General features: G+C 45.0%; 1 protein-coding gene across 6 annotated transcripts in view; it reads right to left on the bottom strand.

Annotated features, from left to right (window-relative positions):
- The window catches only part of LOC138471705 (uncharacterized), a 370,985-nt gene that overhangs the window by 143,798 nt on the left and 207,166 nt on the right, over positions 1-20,021 (bottom strand). The window contains exon 1 of one of the 6 annotated variants that reach the window (XM_069609473.1): positions 9,078-9,195. The exons of the other annotated variants lie outside the window; for them this stretch is intronic. The gene's annotated coding sequence lies outside the window, so the exon portion shown is untranslated. Of the gene's footprint in view, positions 1-9,077; positions 9,196-20,021 lie in introns of those variants that run through there. 6 annotated transcript variants of the gene reach the window in all.

Genomic DNA, 20,021 nt, shown 5'->3' with positions numbered 1-20,021 from the left:
GCCAAGGTTATACCTGCCGGTGCCAAGCCCTCAGAGGCAGAATACAAAATCTAATGCTCATAATTCTACTCCAGCTACGGTCTCCCCACACGTGACCAAGCCGAACTGACAAGGTGCCAAGCTCACGAGACATAGAATCGCCAGGGTCCCACGTCTGGGACACAATCTGCAACAACGAAGCGACAGGTTGGACACCTACAGCGATGGGAAAGACATGCACACCAACCCGCAAGCAGACCTGTCCATTGTCCGCCACAAACACATAGTTGCACATTGTTGCTAATGTCAGGTACACCGCGAGCTGGGAACAACGATGGTCCCAAGCTTGGGGGCTCGTGGGAGAACCAATCAGAACACAAGGGGCTCATCACTGACGCCATCACTCTTAGCCAATCACCAAGGGTCCTCTTGTAACAATTCCGATGTAGCAACTGTTAGGGACAGCCCAAGTGTACCACCTGACCCGTCCTTATCCACTAACATTTCCTCCCATAAGGTAACTATACTAACCCTACCACTCGGGGAACCAACCCGAAGTGGCGATTTGGTTTTGTGGTGATTTTCCCAGGTGACGCAAGTAGCGCGTCATACTGCTGCAAAAAGGGCCTGCGAGCCCCACTAACGACGAGAGCCTCTCCGGATGCATGCGGTCTGAGCATATCCCTGCCGTTACTCTAATAAACAGCAGTTATTACCTTGCTCTTGGGTGTGTCTCATACTCCTTTGGGGACGCGGGAGCAGTTGGGGCCTCCCCAGCCCCGGAGGTCCGCGGACGGCTTTGCCGGCCCCTGGGAAAATCACCCCGACAATCAGACAGGCATGGAGGAGCAAGACCATTGATAGCTTTGGAGACTAAGACGGAACTTGAGAAGGGAGAGGTTGTGCAGGGAGAGCCAACCCACATGGTGTTGGTAGGTACAAGTGGGGTAGGATAGGATCTGCGCAGGTTGCAAAGAGTGTGGGGAATGAGGCTGAGGACTCAGGAGGATAACTCAGCGGCAACCTGCTCACCTTGGAAGCAAGACGACACCTAGCACCACGGGTTCGATCGCCGGATGTGCGCTTAGAAACCACTGGGTATTAAGCGCATTTATAAAGAACCAATCATATCAGAGAGAGGAAAGAACTGAGAGGACGGCCAAGGAGCAGGCATGAGCAGTAGCCTAGTTTGCTGAGCAAGCATGTGGAGATTACAGTTTTTGTAGAGTGGTGAGTAAGAAATTGATGAATTTTCCAAATGTTTAGAAGGTTAATACGAGAGTGTTGGGGGATATTGTTCTATATTTTGCAGAGCAAAAAGAAAAACCTTGATTTTGGGTTGTGTAATTTCTCCAGATAGGCGCCTACACACATAGTACATTAGGCTACTAAGGCCCAAGTCTCTCCAGATGGCAGACTGGATGGCCAAGGTGCACTGAACCATTTCTTACCCACTTGGACGCAAGTGCCCTTAAGGGTCTTTGGCGGAGCCCATGGAGCAATGCCACTGCCATCTGCAGGATATTTGCTATCTCGCATGCCTAACCGAACTCAATCGGATTTGCTACGTACAAAGGGGATCATTCAATTGGAAATAATCTAAAATGTACAGCACTGGAAGATAACTTTATACAGTGACCTTATACAGTGACCACAGGACTAGGAAAATGGTGAAACAGTGCATTTCAATATTAAAATTTACTCTGTTCATTCTGCTGTGTTCCCAGACTAGCAATGTGCAATTAAAGGAATGCTTTTTTATTAGTATGTGTGCAACAACGTGACAACTCTTCTTCCATGCCCCATTATAGGTGTTGGAGCCTTTTCCCTGCATCCACCTGCCGAGAATCGTAAGCCTATTGCACATCCAGTACGCCCTTCCTTTCATTCTCCTGGGTCCCACAAGTGGGAACCCACCTGCCTCCCACTCGCCCCCACAGGAACAGAGGCAGAGCATGCATTTGCTGACAGAACCCCACGCGACATGGATGAGCACCAAAAAAAAGACAATTTCTCTGAGAGGTTCCCCTTTCGACCTAGAGCCAAGACCCACTGACTCAACAACGACCCCTGGCACCACCATTCAATACACTGAACCTACATGATGGAGCCTACGCTACACACATCAGCATTGGCTGATGGTCCCCCACGTGATCAGTCCTTAATTTCCTTGTTATTCAGAAGGGCTATTAGGCCAGGTAAGGGCAATGGCAAAGGGCACCATACAAAAGTCCTTCTGCCAACTGCCCTCTGTGGGTGCGAATTTCTCGCCGTCACCATAACCAGTAAACGGGGACCCTATAAACTCAGACAACAAGCCGAGAAAGAAAACAATTACTTTATTATCACACAAGCATTCGCGAATGGGCCGCAAGTTCGCACGTCATGCAAAGCAAGTCGTCGAAGTGCCGCCCCGCAACCTTTGCACATTTTCCTTTTATACAGTTATCTTCACATGGGATTACATGTACAGCACGTACGCCAGGTAGGCGGTTATTTCCAGTTCCAGGAAGCCGTATGCGAGGCCCCCTTATCTGTTATGTCTTCATTTTCCTGTTATTCACATTCTTGCAACTCAGCCTTCCTCACCCTCCCGCCTTTGGACTGTTCATGAACCATGAATCCTTCACCCCAAGATAAGGCACATCTGGTGTTTTCGCCACTCTGCATTTTGTTAATCATTTACATTCTTGCATTTGCAGTTCATCACGCATAGTCAGTCCAGTACCTACTTTAACTATTAAGAGTAGAATATAGAGAAATGGAGTACATATATGCGACTAAGTGTGAGCACTGAAATTATATATATCCACACCTCCCCTCCACTTCGCCCAGTGTCTACACAACCTGCAAGAAAGTGGATGTGGCCCTAAACAAAATCTCCAAACCTCTCTGAGTCCCACCATGATTGCTATCTCATGGTTATACCCCCATGGTGAAACCCCCTCGCCTGGAAGCCGGTTTCTTGACCACTGAAACATTAAACCATTTAAAAGGTTTTGCCTGGTGTGTCCCAGGGCCAATACAATTATGCACATATTGCGTTGACACTAATCCAATGCCGTCTATTGCCAATCCGAATGTGGGAGGTCATTTAAGAAGGTTGCCAGTCATTTGGTCGAAAGAAATTGGTCGACCAGACAAATGGTCGAACCAATTTGGTGGGTCCCCCCCCCAGCCCCCTTTTTTTCTCTAAAAACCCCTTTTTTTACTAAACGAAAACCCGAAAAATAAATATATAAATAAAAAAAAAAATTCGACCATTTGGTTTTCGACCAAATTGCGTCGACCAAATTGCAGTCGACCAGTTTTTTTTCTACCAGTTGACTGGACACCATTTAAGAATGCCTAAGCTGGTTTGCGGAAGTCTGTACTTACCTGGCATTTACACTCTGGTTCTGTTATTTCTCTCTATATCGCCTATGTGTTAGTGTATGTGAACCAGACACACCAGGCTAGTCCCTTACTGCACTCTCTGTTTCCCTCACATCCTTCTCCTTTGATCTTAGCGGGTAGGTGGTAGCTAAGCCATCCCAGGCTGGCTCGATCGCCTTCCCTCTCACCCTTCTCCTTTGATCTTAGCGGGTAGGTGGCAGATAAGCCATCCTAGGCTGGCTCGATTCCCCTCCCTCGCGCACTTCTCCTTTGATCTTAATGGGTAGGTGGCAGCTAAGCCATCCTAGGCTGGCTCGATTCCCTTCCCTTGCACACTTCTCCTTTGATCTTAGCGCGTAGGTGCCAGCTAAGCCTTTCTAGGCTTGCTCGATTCCCTTCCCTTGCACACTTCTCCTTTGATCTTAATGGGTAGGTGGCAGCTAAGCCATCCTAGGCTGGCTCGATTTCCCTCCCTCGCGCACTTCAGTTTTTTCTCATTCTACCCACCCTACTTGGGTCTTCCTGACTTGTACTCTGTCCACAAGGTCAGGATCCAGAAAGCAGTCTTGGTGCTGAGGACAACAACAGTTTTTGCCACAGTAGAATTCATCGAAGGTGAGTTCATCACATTTTGTTGATCGTCTTTTGCCCAATTATATGTGGGGGGGGGGTGTTTAGGTGAATAAAAAATGCAAGGGGGTTAAGAGGGTGGTAGACTTTGGGGGTCTCCCCAACATATAATTGCGTCAACATGGATCAGTAAAAAAAAGTAGATGAATTATTTTCGATGAAATGACATAGAACCGTGCTGAGTTTGACCGTTGCCTGACCCCAACACCACCTCACTCGAACTACCAGCCTTAACCTAATGAGGAACTGGAACGCAGCCTTTGTGCTTATCTGTGAACATCCCTTGACTGCCGCACCCTTCCTTCCATCCTTTTCTGCACCCCAATCCCTTTGGAAGGAATCATTATTGTAAAGTAGCATGTCAGAAAACCCCAATATATACATAGATCAAATAACCAGGGGGGGCTGGAATGACAGCATTTTGAGGGGATGCTTTTGGTTCATAGACTAGCCCTCCATTAGTGAGTGCTACCCAGAGGGGGACTGGGAACCAAAGTGGTCCTGGAAATGTTTTTCAAAGAGATCCCTAATTACACCACGCAAGCAAGCTGAGTCCCTTTAAGGAGGGTTTGTGGGGGGGAAACACCCACAAGAAAATGTGGAATTAGTTCCCTGTAGCCAGTCCATCCCTGGGTCTACCAATTTATCTTGACTTTCTATTTTCTAAGCTGACAGATAAGATGAAATTGGCAATATTTTTGAATATTCTTTGGCATCTCATAAGCAGAGATCTATAAAGTTAGGTTTGGCTTAGTCGACAGCTAAATACCTTAATCAACACTCCATCTATTTATTTGCGGTAAAATGTTTTCGGTGAAATGGGACTCAGTGAAAGTGGCATGCGAGGAAAAGAGGCCGTCCTCTGCACCACAGCTTGCTGCTTGGCATTCATTGGCCAGTTTCCAGCCTAGAGTTCAACCTAAGCTTCCTGGGAGTTGTAGTCTTCATTTACTCAAAAAAGGGAATCAAATAGACCGAAGCTCCTGCTTATCAGCAGCAACACGTTGGGATCCCACACGTGTTCCTTAACATACAGTATTTAGGTGTTTGATATAGCTGGATTCTAACGCCAAGGGTGGGCAGCAATGTACCTTACGTTTATTCAAGAGCAAGTGGTGAAATAATTACCTTAGTACAGAGGTCTTCAAACTGTGGGGTGCACCCCCACAGGGAGGCGCGGCTGCATCCCAGGGGGGGGCGCAAGAGCCCATCATGAAATGAAAAAAAAAAGATTGGAGAAAATGGGGAGTGGCGGCTCACATGGTCGGACTGGAGCATAAAACTTTCTCAGGCACCAATGAAAAAAAGTGGCCCGCAGTTGCAGACGGATATTCATTTCTTTAATCACAGACTGTTTGAATAGTAGCCAAGGGGGTGCTTTTGTTAAAATGTAAGCTCATTGTGCTATTTAAAGAATATTTATTCAGCAACAATTGTCAAAACTACTGGCTGCATAGTGAAGTGACACTATGTTGCCCACAAAGTGTCCCACATTGGCCAAGAAAGTGTCCCATTTTGACTGTCCTAAACTAGCATTTTGCATTTTTGGTACGGGCATTGCCCTATTGGTCAGTCAGAGCCTGGCAGCTCATCCATAATGGGCGAGGGGGCGTCCACCCAGTGGCCCCCTCACCCATTATGGAGGAGCCGAGAAGCCAGCCCAGTGAAATACTGAGCATTCCCTCAGCTGCTTTTTCCAGCTGAGGGAGTGCTCCTGGTCTGGCTGAACTGTCAAAGAGAAACACTGTTTCCATTTGACAATTCTGTTCCGTTATCCAGCCTCACATGCTCACTGAGCCATGCAAGGCTGCAGGCATTTTGCTTCACCAGCCTTGCATAGCTCTTTGGAAATGCTAGCTGAGGAACTGCATGTCTGTATGTGTGAGGTGGAGCTCCTGCACCTCCTCGCACATATGGACAGAGCAGCCTGGAGCGGGGTGTTTCTACACCTACGCGCAGGCCCTTGTAGAAGGTACATTTATGTTAATTTATTTTTTATTTCAATATGTGTATGGATGCGTGTATGCTTGTGTAATGAGTGAGTGTATGGTGATGGGTGCTCGCATGAATGGTAGTGATTCACTAATTTACAAAACATGTAATAGCCCAATAATTGTAATTCATCCTGAAAGGCAGGTTTTGCTTCAGTTTGTGATTGGCGATTCCCCCGCTCCAATCCGGTAATGGGGATGCCCTTAGTTTTGGCTATTCGGTGGTGTTCATGCACCCCCTATAAATTGAAACTATTGCATTGGAGTAAATATAGCAGTGAGATCGACTATAAGGACGGAAACAGAGCGTGTGTTTTTTGTATGGTTATTTACCCACACATTGACTGCCCAGGTCCGTGCTAATCCCAATTGCCATTTAAATCCCAATAGCCAATCACAAACAGTAACCACCCCGTACCCCTGAAATAAATCCTCCACGGATCATTTGAAGCTATCTCTTCCAAGAAGTAACATCACATGTTGTATTGTACAGTGCCTCCAGTGTTATTTCGAAACAGTTTTCTGAGAGTTAACGGGTCAGATTTACAATGCCTTTTCCAATGGGGTTTTCCCATTCAAAAGTGTGTTTGTAAATCAGGCCCAATGGCTTAATTGCAGATTTAAATCAGCTACTCATCTAATAAAAATGAATTAACCAACTTTGCCTTCAACCACTTGATTTATAAGCAGTATGTGTGTTCTCACATGTGTTCTTTGCCCTGCAGTCCATTTAAACACCAACATTGGCAAAGCCAGTGGTTTTGGTTAGAGTATATGAATTTGTCAGGCACTGCTATCACATGCCCAGTTATGCACACCATTTTTCAGCTGTTACCATCTAATGCACAGGTGGTAGTACCATTATTGCAAATGCCTATCCCATTGCTTGTTTCTCAATAATAGACACCCCGTTAATATGAACAGGTTTGCAGTCGTTATAATGCGAATCCGAACACCGAACGAATAACAGAACACCCCCGAGATTTTTGAAGGAGAGAGAAAAAAATAGAGACATTTTATTTAGAGAACAACCTAGAGACCATGCAAGAAATAGGGCCTCATTAGGCGGTAGGTGGTAAGAGATTACTGGCACCGGTAAGGTCACTGGTGCCGGTAATCCCTTACCACCCTATTTGGCGGTCCCTTAGCGGGTCCCTTCCTCAACGCCTGGTTTTACCAGGCGTTATGGATGGGACCTGTTAAGGGACTTCAGAGCTAATAATGGTACCGCAAATTGCGGTACCGTTATTAGCTCCATCCCCATTCCCATTGAGCCCTATGGGGGCTCCAATGGGAATGAGGAATGGTTCCCGTAATGGGGACTTACCGGGTCCTCCAAGGTTGCAATGACCCGGTAAGTCCCTATTTCGGGAACCCGGAATCGGTAAGGGGGTAGCCATGGTGCTAATAGCACCATGGCTACCTCCTTCTGCGTAATGAGGCCCATAGAGTGGGGCAAGAGAGGATAGAGAGATGGAGAGGAACATCAAGTTAAAGTGAGAAATATAGAAGGCAACACAGAGGAAGACACAGAGTGCAAGAGAAACAGGCACTCAAATAGAGAGTGCGACACATCGAGGCACATGGAGTGCGAGACACTTAACGAACAAGAGAAATAGAGAGGGGCACAAAGAGCGAAACACACAAAGTTAGAGCTACATATAGAGAATGAGACACAGAGCTCGAGGGGGTGGGGCACAGACCGAGAGTTCGGGACACAGATAGAGTGAGAGAAGGAGAAAATTAAAGAAATTGAGTACAGATAATGAGACAATAAAGAGGCAAACACATAGCGAGTGATACTCAAAGAAAGTGAGTTGCACAAATAGAGAATGGAGGACGCAATGGCAGGGAGAGACGAACAGGGCCAGGGATCTCTCCACCTAGATGGGGACATTGGGCCGTGTGCTGACAACTCTCAGAACAGCCCGATGGCAAAGAAATGAACGACTGGATGGGACACAACAGGCTCGAACTCAACTCAAGTTCAAGTTTATTAAATCGGATTTCTCCATTAACAATAAAAAGCATACATTGCTAATAAAATTCTTGTAGGAACACCTAATAAAAGACAACGTGCACCTAAAACCCTTCTCCCCAAACAAGAAGAACCAACCAGTTCTGTACTCGTCCCCCCCATGACAAACGGATTATAAATGGGCTACAAGAGGAGCAACCTAAACATGTATATTTCCTACACGGCACATCAATGCGAGCCGGACATATTCACACAAATGATCAATAATATCAGTATCACTGCTGTTCAAAATATACTGCAGCACCGCCCCGCAATGCTGAATATTATTCACAATAAAATAGGGTTTTAACAGTTTCTTCCGTAAGTCTGTAAAGCACTTACAAATCAATAAAACAGACATAAATCCTCCTGAACAGCCATTTCCCAGAAACAGAGGCTAGTCGGTTCTCCAACCCCCCCATTTAATGCGAGCATTTAGAGGGAGCACATTTAAACGAATCATCAAAACAATTATCCTGCGTTCTGGTGCTGAAAGTTTGCATACTTCCCCTCCCACCACTTCATCTCTTCTGAATGTGGAAAACAGTCATAGAGAGCGCAGTGTGGAAACCACTTTCCAACCCCCCCCCCCCCCCCCGCCCATGGCATGAAGAGCTATTTCTCTATGATCTACTAATATCACGGACACCTACTTAATTTTCTCACTGAGCGACCTTCTGTTTCCCAATTGCCTTTAAAATGACCCCGGAGGGTCAAAACATGTGTCCGCTATTCCAATATCATAGGTTGCACAAACTCAACCATAACCTGTGTTATTACTATTAGAGAGATCGCTCTCTCAAACCAACCATAACGCCCTGCGCATGTGCCAAGGTCCCAAATTGCCATAACTTAAACTTTACTGCAGAGCCCCTGCTGTTAAACCAATTAAACATGTGTCGTATGCGAATGGCACCTTTCCTAAAACAGGGGGGCAAACTTTAGGCCCCCATGCTTGTTGAGTTGAAATCGGCTAAAAATAATATAAATAAAAGAGGGCTAGCAAACAGCCCTACTTCATTCACACCACAATTCGCTGCGCCACACATGATCTGGATGGTAAATATGGAGCGTTCTCTTACGACCTTCCACCTCCAGGGGCCGCTTTTAGGGATCCCAGAGGTAATGCAATCTCCTGGGCTGTGGCCAGCACCATGTGGCGCTTTACTTCTGGAGTGGCTGGCTTTATTGTTCAGGCCCCTTAAAAAAAAAGAAGAAAAATAAGAACATGAGGGCCACAAGTCTAACACTTTCAGCACTGACCCTAAATAAGAAAGAATAGGAATACCAAATAATGTGTCTTTCTGGAATTCTATACAATAATTGCTAGACTCATTAAAGGTTTATTTCAGGCACACTTCAGGGGGTGAGTCACTGATTTAGTCTGTTCTAACGCCTCAACTCAGCCTTTCATCCTTCTGAGGTCGATAAATGAGTACCAACACAGGTTGGGAGATATTGCGTGTATATTTTTTCTATATAAAGCGCTTAAGCGTAAGTGCTTAAGCGCATATATAATAACACATCATTATCATTTGGTCATGGACGTCTGCTTGCATTCACAGTAATTTGGTAATATGGGCCTATACACACTGATCTTAACGATACATATGGCGATCCATTCTTGTATGAAATATACATCACATAATAGTGATATCGTAACCATATTTTTCATAGTGTACAATGCTATGTGATGCCACTTCCTGTTTTGTCAACGGGTGATAAGCCGTATTCCATCACTTCCCGCGATATCACTTTGGGGTGGGGTCAAATGACATCACTTCCTGTGTTGTCTTCAGGGGTCAAGGGTTGTGTGATGTCACTTCTGCTACCCCTGGCATTTCAGTGAAATGACGTCCCTGTCCACCTCATAACCAGGAACATGCTGTAAGTGTACGCAGTTCACATGTCCCTATGATCTGCATTGTAATGCATGCTAACTCTTTTGTCCATGTCTTCTAATTGCTGCATTTAGCTAATAACAGCACCCTCCCCAAGTGTAATTTTTCTGTGCTTAGCTGCTGCACTCTTCACTCGACCGCTCCCCCCTTACCTCAAGTCACACACCAAATTCTACTGTATGTTCACCCTATGGCCCGCTGCTTCACCATACCCACCGAACTCCTGCATCCAGTGTCATCCACGCATACTGTTACCGAGGGCTTACTCTGCCTATTTCATGCGATCTAGCTAAATTCTAATCTAAGCCAGCCAAGCTCTCCCACACTACTATTGCCAATTGTACCACCTAGCCTCCTATCACCAACTGTACAGCCCTCTCTACTATTTCTAACTGCATTACCTAGCACTGCCAACTGTACTACCCTGTCAACTATTGCTAACTGCTAACTACAGTACCTAGCATTGCCAACTGTACTCCCCTGTCTACTATTGCTAACTGCTAACTGAATTACCCAGCACTGCCAACTGTACTACCCTGTCTACTATTGCTAACTGCTTTGCCTAGCAATGCCTAGCCTACTATTACCAACTGCCTTGTTCACCTGCCTTGTCCAGCCCACTATTGCCAATCAACACACTCAGCCAACTGCCTAGCTTACCACCTCGGCTATGATAGATATCTTATACCTAATCAACTATAGCCGATCTGCCTTAGCCTAGGACTGCTAGGCCATCCTGTACTCCGCCTTCACCTATGTAGTGTGCCTCTTGTACGAAACACACACTGTTGGCCAAACCTTGAACCCGCTAATTGCCTGAGCCACCAGAGGTCTAAGACAAAATCGCTTCTCGATACTTAACCATGCACCTACAAATCGTCTGCCTCATAGTCAAAACCACGGCAACCTATGCGTTCCTTGCATTCCTAATAAGTAATCATTTCGTAAACTCTAAGTCGTTAACATTCCCCACTACTACGGCTAACAGATCCTTCATCATAATGACGACTAGTGTTCTTAAAAAACATAGACCTCTCCCCATTCTGACCAAACAGACCAATGTACTTCTTACCACCACTGTTCCCCCGGTCATTGACACCAGCATCAGAGACACCAAACCCTTCATCGTCGAAGCTTACCATGACACCCACCCAATGGATCCACCAATTTGCCAACAGACCTAATCATAATCAGCCTTGCCCTACTAACATCAGGAATCAGAGGCTAGGATCCAAGTTCCCAAAACTATTTGTACCTACCCACCTGCCACCTATTGCGCCCATAGTCTCTAAGACTAAGCCACAAGCCAAATCTACAATCAAAAGGAAAGAAAAACAGAACAGAAACCCACGTCACCCTACTCCTATAACTCTCAAAGCATCACCTGTCACAAACGACTCCCAGACCAAAAAACCACCCCTAATCAAGGGAGCTCTCATCAATGCAAAATCTATGGTCGCCCACGCTACTGATATCGCTGACCTCATCATTGCCAATCAGTTAGACTTCTTGGCTATAACTGAGACCTGGCTCCACCCAGTGGCAGGACCTAGCTTATCCTTGGTGATACCTAAATATTGCTCTATCATTAGGTCAGATAGAGAAACCTCCAGAGGAGGAGTTGCCTTCGTGGCCAAAACTCATGTAGCCTTAAGAATGTCCCGACACCCCCCTTCCAGTTGGATGAACAGCTGTCGGTAAAACTACCACTAACTGCCTCCCGCACCATCACCATGCATTTAATATACAGACCACCTGGCCCTGTCACCTCCTTCAATGAAGACATCAATACCCTACTGTCCACAAATACTAAACCAGGTTCACAAATCATCTTACTTGGAGACTTCAACATGGGCCTCAATGACCATAAGGATGCAACAGCTACCACAGTGGCTAACTCTATTAATGAAGCAGGACTCACCCTCAGAATTAATGTACCTACCCATACCAAAGGGTGAACATTAGACTGGCTGGCGGATTTCGAACTGCACAATTGCCATCACATCAGTAGAGCCAATTGCCTGGTCGAATCACCACCTTACAAAATTCAATATCCAAGACCTTCCTATAGTCAGCACCCAATCTCAAATGCCCCCCCCCAGCCATGACTCGGAATAAATGCAACAAAACAGTGAATTACCTGCTCCCTCCCACGCATCCACCCCATCACCAACTTAACGAACTGTAACTTCGACCCTGCAACTCTAGTTGAGCTCTATAACTCTACCTTTAACCAAGCCATCGATGAAATTGCCCACCTCTAACTACGCAAAGAAAAACCATGAGCTCATCTCAACTCATTGTTTACCCCAAGTCTCAAAGCCACTCGAAATAAAAAAAGACAGGCAGAAACACTGTGGAAAAACAATCCCACTACCCAGAACAAGGAGTCATTGACAAGAATTTCTGAGATACAAACTCGAAATTTACCAAACTAAAAGAGACACCTTTAACAATAGACTAGCTAAAGCCAATTCTCACTGACGCAAACTCTTCACCATATTAAGAGAACTGGAATCTCCCAAGCCCTCAACAAATAACTGTATCAAAAATAAAACTTGGTGCACTAACATCCAAGATGCTCTATGTAACAAGATCTACTTACTACAAGAAAAAATCGCAACAAAAAAAGCCACTCTTGCCCCCTACGACTCGAAGAGGCAAGAGTCATTACATGTGCACAAACAGCAAATTGAAGAATTCCACTTCTCCCGTCACGATAGTAATAAAGATCATTTCTACACTTAAAACATCCAAGTGCCTAGGGCACTCATGCCCCGCGACCACAATCAAAGAAGCAGCTAGCGAACTAGCTCCCTTTATTACCACGTTTATTAACGCCTCATTCAACACCAGCACAGCTCCTACTAATTAAAAATAGGCCTGGGTCTTCCCACTCTTAAAAAAAACAAATCTAGGCCCTTCCATCCCTACAAATTATAGGCCAATCACAACGGTCCTGTTAAAATCCTAGATAAGGCAGCATACCTCCAGATCCAGTCTTACGTGGAACTTAACAACTTGCTAGGCCTACTACAATCAGGATTTAGGCCAAGAAACGGAACAGAAACGGCACTCATTGACCTAAAGAACGAAATGGATGCGCTGAACGACAAGGGGGAACTAGCCATCCTCCTACTCTTAGACCTCTCCGCCGCCTTTGACTTGGTGGACCACCAGGTCCTTTCCAATCATTTATCATCTTCTGCTCACTTTTTTCCAAAGATTCCCCAGCCTGGATCCAAACTTTCTTAGACAACCAATCCATGAGAGTCTTTTCCACTACAGACTCAGCAGACCCAGTCCCTGTAACTTGCAGAGTGCCACAGGGCTCATGTGTCTCTCCCACCATGTATAACGTCTTCACGAAGCCCTTGTTTGACGTTCTGGACCATCTGGGTGTCTGGTACACTAACTATGCGGATGATACCCATATTCTCATTCCAATCACTGCGGACTACAAGACAGACGTAGCAATCTTGAACAAAATGTACCTCATCATTCAAGCCTGGATTGCTACTCATGGGCTCTGCCTTAACGACGAGAAGACAGAGCTTCTGCTCATTGGCTCACCTACCAAACTCAACAAAATGAGCAACCATTTCACGACCTTCAACATTGATGGTATAAACATTAATGTATCCAAAGAGGTAAAAACCTTAGGCTTTTACCTAGACTTGGCACTGAACTTAAAAAGACAAGTAAACACTACTGCATCAGCCACCAGTTACACCTGCAAACTGATTAATGCATGTAAGCCATTCCTCTGCATGGACAGCTGTATTACACTAGCCAGAGCTCTTATTCTGTCCAAGTCCGACTATTGTAATGCACTGTACCCGGGGTCGAGCAAACAGATCATTAACAAGCTGCAAATGCTACAAAACAATGCCCTTAGAACTGCAATTAGTTTCCCTAGAATGCAGCACATCTCAAATGCCAGACGCTCTACCAAATGGCTCGCTATTAGAGACAGGATTAGTCTCAAAGCCCTCAACTTAACATTCAAATGCCTCTCCAACCAGGCCCCTAAATACCTGATTGACAAACTCACTATGCATACTTCCGAAAGGCCCATCCGATCTATCCACATAAACTCTCTTAAGGTACCCACCTTCAAACTAAAGAAAGCAGGGGGAAGCAGCTTCCCAGTACTGGCTGTTCAGCTCTGCAACACCTTGTCTGTTGCCTTAAGATCTGCGACCTCACTCTACAACTTCAGCAGAGAAACGAAAAAATGGCTGTTCTCACTAGACTACTAGAAACGTGCCTATTCTAGCATGATATACTCCTTTCATCGATGACTGCGGCTAACCACATTAGCCCCAACGTAGCCTGCTTGCTGGCACCAACATGCCCTTAGCACTGTTCAATGTAGCCGACACAACTGCCTTGACGGTACATATTTTGCTCTATGTGTATAACTGTACTTATCCTTGCTCGTTGTGTAAAATATGTAAAAATCGTGTAAATTGTGTAAAATGTCTATGTAACCTCTGTAAACCTGAAAAATTCCTAAGTAACCATGTAACTGTAAATGCGCCCAGACACCGCCGGGTTAGGTGCACTATATAAGTAAAATAAACAAACAAACAATTTGTCATGCAATCCGTTGAGAGATTCCTGGCATTACTGCCCCGAACTACAGCACAAGTGTTTGTGCAACATTTTATTATCGTTTGCAATAAACTGGGTGGTTGAGGGGAGGGGTCCTTCATAGCCCCCAACTTTTGCCACAATGCCTCCCTGTCCACCGAATGAAACGCTTTTTCGAGGTCCAGGAAGGCAACGTATAGTCTTCCCCCTATGATATTGCAATATTTTTCAATCAAAACGTTTAGGATAAAACAATGATCCATCATTGAAAAACCTACCCTAAACCCCGCCTTCGACTGTTGTAAAATGTTATTGTAATCTATCTATCTAAATTTCAGACACCTGCTGAGCATTTTGCTAGTTACATCTAACAAGGAAATGGGGCGATAGCAATGCAGATTATTAGATCCCTTTCAAAAAATGGGTACAATTATGGCCTTTTCCCACGAGATTGGGATTACATCAGACGACGAAATAGCATTAATAAATATAACCAACATATGTACCCACAGTTCTTGGCTCCAATTAAAATGCACAGACCTTAGTCCGTCCCGGCCAGCCTCTTTTCCACATTTTAGAGCCTTCACACAGGCCACTATCTCCTCCTTGGAGAACACAATAACTTCTGTCCTGCTATCTACCAGGATGGCCATTCCGGCCGCTCAGGATTGTACAGGATAGTAAAAGAAAATGTATACCTACCATTCTGCAGTGATTATACCCAAACCAGAGTCATGTTCATGCAGGGGTTCAAATCCTGTGGCTACCAACCTCCAAAATTACTTACAATCTTTAGAGGAGACAGCCTTTTCCATCTTCTCCCATTGTGTCACATCAGACTCACCCTGTTTCCGCCTCAGCAGCTTTTTGTAGTCTCTTTTGAGAACATAAAGCTATCCTGCGGTCAGTCCTCCTCCCTTAATGCCTTGTGTATTGCCCCTTTCATGATCCTCATAATCAAACCACAGTGCACTCTTCACCCTGTTCCTATCACTTCTACCCCGTCTTTCCCCCAAGTTCATACATTCCTGATGTAATCCTTTAATTGGTATCTCATCATTCTTAATCACCTCAGTACCACCCTCGGGCAAAGAGTTGAATTTATTGATAATTTACCCAATTTTAGTTGAGGTCATAATACTGCCATTAGTCTCTGTTCATACCTTTTATTTTGTACCCTAGTCTCATAGAGATGTATCTTTCTATGTACCTAAACATCAACCCCTTTACCACCCCCCGCCCTACATTTTAGGCTTCCTTCTAAATCACCCTTTTTAAACAGCACAAGTACATTTTCTCTTTTCCTCTCTCTCATTTACTCTTAGAGAAACTTTTCCTGAGGCCCAGAAGAAGGTTTATCCACTAGGAGGCGAAGCGCCAATTTGGATGCAGCTTTCAAAATACTGAGAAGTCCTATTACCACCGGGGGAGCCTCCCCCAGGCGTAGACCTATGGTTTGGTCATCTCTCACCCTCATTTGTTGCTAGGCCACTTCTGTATTCCCAGATTTTGGCTACCTCAGTGCTAATTATTTGAATAGGGGCGCCTCTTTTATCTATCTACAAGTGCTAAATATGCTCCAGATTTTTTCTGACCTCCCTATATCTGACTCAATGGTCTTTAGCTCTTATTGTTTGTTTTCACTGTATAAATGCACATTTATTTGAATATTTGTACACAAAGGGCCTCATCACAAGTTGGGCGGTAACGCCGGCGCTAAGAGCGCAGGCGTTATCTGCCCTACTGCCAAACGGATCACGGGTTTGGCGGAACGGGAAATCCCCATTCCCCATCGAGCCCATTCGTGAATGCCCCATACCCCATTGGGCTCAATGGGGAAATTTCGCGCTCTTACCGCCGGCGGATTTCCCGAAATTTCGGCGGATTTCACTCCAGCTAAGAGCTGGGGAGAAATCAGCCGAAGCTGTGATTTGGCAGACCCTTAAATCCGGCGGTAACAGCGCTACCGCTGGATTTAAGGGTTACCGCCAAACTCGTGATGAGGCCCAAAATGTTTTTGTTACTACGCATTGTATTCTACACCATTTTCTTTAGGATACAATGTATTTAAAATAACAGAAAAATTGACTATTCAATGAAGTAGTTGACAGCGATTTTAATAAAGCTGCATTCACAAGCAAATAGAAGTTTGTAGATACTTGGATTGATCCTGAATCATCCTAGTTAATGTTTAGAATGGGTACTTATAGCCAATCTCTAAAAGATATTAGATCTTTTCTTGAAGTTTGAGTGACATATCATGAATAAAGTTTTGTCATAAACTTACCTTGTGGCAGGATACCCTTTTGTTGCATAACATTTACAGCCCTTCATCCTCCCACAGAGAGGGCAATCCCTGAGGTTACTTTTTTTCAAGCTACAGCCTGGCTGTACTAGGGATTCTCGAATCCACCAGCCTTTAGTTGGCAGCTAAGGTTTTCCCTCAGCAAATAAACAAAATTTGTTAACGATTGTTAAGCACCAAGCATGGTGTATCCCCGGACCTTGAGGGGTCCTACAGCCTTGCTCTAATTATTCCATTCCTAGTCCTTACAGACCACACACCCCCTACTTTGGCTACTCCACTTTCACATCTACTTCCACCTTCACTGGCGGTGCACCCTCATTAGTACCACTATGGAACAAACACTACGTTTTACTAAGGACCAAATCAATGAAATCATCCATGGCCACACTCTTTTCAACATGCAGGGAGCCAACCAGCACATTGCATCCACTACATCAGGAGATGAACTCCTAAAGCTCAATAAGAAATGTTTTAGGACAGAAGTACATGGACATTTTTTACTCGAGTATCTCAAAGCAAATCTAGTACCTATGGGCCTTCTAGTCAGAAATAAACCAGCCCTTTTCCTTGAAGATCAGGAATATATGCTTGGATTCAGCAAAATCTCTACCAAGTGCAGCAGGGACTTGATGTCCCTTACTATAACAACAGCACAAAGAATACAAATAAAAATTCAAGCAATAACTCTCCAGAGAGGAAGACAAATTGCTGTCTAATACCAGTATAGACAATGCACGTGAAAACGTAAGGAAATCAACTCAGTGATGGAACAATTTGCTTCAGACACCTTGGAAAAGAAACATAAAAAGCTGGTCAAAGACATTAAAAACTTCAAACTGGAAAATGTTTATCCTTACTTAAGTTCAGAATGTAAAGAAAACAGACAAAGAGAGGGCACAGAACTCAGTAGGAGCACTGAGGTATAGAAGCAAATGGGTCACATTTTCTGACACCTCCAGGTCTGACTCTGGTACGATGATCACTATAATAACTATGGAGTGCATCTATGCAATAGGAATTTCCCTCACCCTCCTCCACCTCCTTTTTTAGGAAGAGGGGATCCCACAGGCCCATTCTGGGCCCCCCTGCCGATGCCTACATTCCAATACCCCAGCTGGAGACAACCGAGAGGAAGGAGACGCAACCAATGGAGATAGACAACCAGCAAGAAATCCCCATCTTTAACTTATCTGGCATCAGACTCTCAGCAGATGAACTCTCGGTCCTTTCTAAAGGTCTTTCATATGTACCCACAAATCCCACAAATTGGTTCAACTTGGACAAAGAACTACACAGTTTCTTCAGGTTGATATGCCTCAAAGTACAATTCAATGACTCCCATTTTGATCCACCGGACGAAGACACAGGCTTTCGAACCAAGTCAAAGTTCAGCCCGAGTGATAATGAAATTCCACCTGCCATTGTTACTTTGGAGAAGTGCATAAGAGAACAAATAAGAAAAATGCAAAATGACCCCAAGACCGTCTGCCACAATATGTCGAATAAACAACGCCAAGCCCTGAAAGATCTTGAGGAGAATAGTAATTTAGTCATCAAAACTGCGGACAAAGGGGGCGGGGGCGGAATCGTCATTCAAAACATAACTCAGTACAAGAAAATGGCAACTGATCTTCTCAATGACGACACCAATTACAGGAAATTGAAGAATGACCTCATCAATGAAAACAAGAATAAAATTCAGGAAATAACTAAAGAAAGCTGGATCTCGGATAAAGAAGAGACCTATCTCAATACCTCTCAGGGTAGGATACCGGCATTCTATGCCCTCCCCAAGATTCATAAGGATGCCACTAATCCACCAGGGAGACCCATAATCTCAGGTTGTGGCTCAATACTTGAGCCTCTCTGCAAGTTTATTGACTGCTTTTTTAAACCACTGAGCCAGAAAACATCAAACTACCTACGGAATACTATGTCCACAATCACTACTTTGAGAACACCTCTTTCAATAAAACAGAGGAATTGTTAGTGACAATGGGCATAAAAGCTCTCTACACAAGCATTCCTCAGGAGGCTGCCTTGAAATGCATTAGAGGCCACCTTAGCCATCACATGACACATGGTCCCGGTGAATTTCATACTAGAACTTCTTGAATTGGCCCTAACCAAAAACTATTTTTCGTTTGACGAAACCTTCTATGTGCAGATCTGCGGCACAGCGATGGGGGCTGCTTTAGCCCTGAGTTTGGCAGTAATAAACATGGCTGAATACGAAAACACCTATGTCTTCTCACCAAGGAACCCTTTTATTCACAAGATTGCTCATTGGCATAGATATATTGATGACGTTATCTTCATCTGGCAAGGTAATTTAACATCACTGATAGACTTCTTCAACTGGATCGACCAACAAACACCAGAGATCAAATTTTCCATCTCAAGTAGCTCAGACTCAATCAATTTCCTGGATCTAAGAATTGTGGCACAAGATGAAAAATTATTTTTTTTCTCTTTAAAAAAGGGAAACAGATGCTTGCTACATTACAGAAGCAGCCACCCAAAAAACCTCAGAGATAACCTTCATTAGGGACAATTTTTGAGATTATGCAGAAATTGCACTGAAGTCCAACAATACCGACATCATGCAGCAGATCTCAAGGCCAGATTGAAAGCATGTGGCTACCCCAAGAAATTGGTTAAAAACACCAGAAAAAGACCACTCTGTACCCCAAGAGAGACTCTCCTGATATGTCACGACCTTATCCCCATAAAGGGGTCACGGGCCCCTAAGGACCTTATTCGGCTCCCCTCGGATGCCCTGGAACCAGTCCTGGCATTGCTGGCATAGAAGACGCTTGCTGGGATGGGGTTTCAATGGACAATGGACCAGCATGGCCGCCCCCAGGTGGAATACAGGAGCACTGCATACTGCGGTCTAGCTTCCAGGGTGGGGCCTGCCCCAAAGGCACCTGGGATACCGCCTTGCTATTTAAAACACGCCCATCTAAGGGCACGCGCTTCGCGTTATTCTGCCTTTGCAGTATGACGCTCATCTGGTCCTGTCCAGCCATCCTCACCTGTTCGGCAGTATCCTCCGGCCTCGTCGTCATCCAAGGCCAGAACTACCGCCATCCTTACCTGCTCTGCTGCATCCTTCGGCTTCGTAGCCATCCAAGGCAAGAACCATCTCCATCCTTACCTGTTCGCCAGCATCCTCCGGCCTTCGAAGTCGCCCAAGCCTTGCAGCCTTCCACAGTGGACCC

This window comes from Ambystoma mexicanum, chromosome 8, assembly GCF_040938575.1.
Source record: "Ambystoma mexicanum isolate Mex_15411 chromosome 8, UKY_AmexF1_1, whole genome shotgun sequence".
NCBI lineage: Eukaryota > Metazoa > Chordata > Amphibia > Caudata > Ambystomatidae > Ambystoma > Ambystoma mexicanum.
This window is presented reverse-complemented; position numbering and strand designations above follow the sequence as displayed.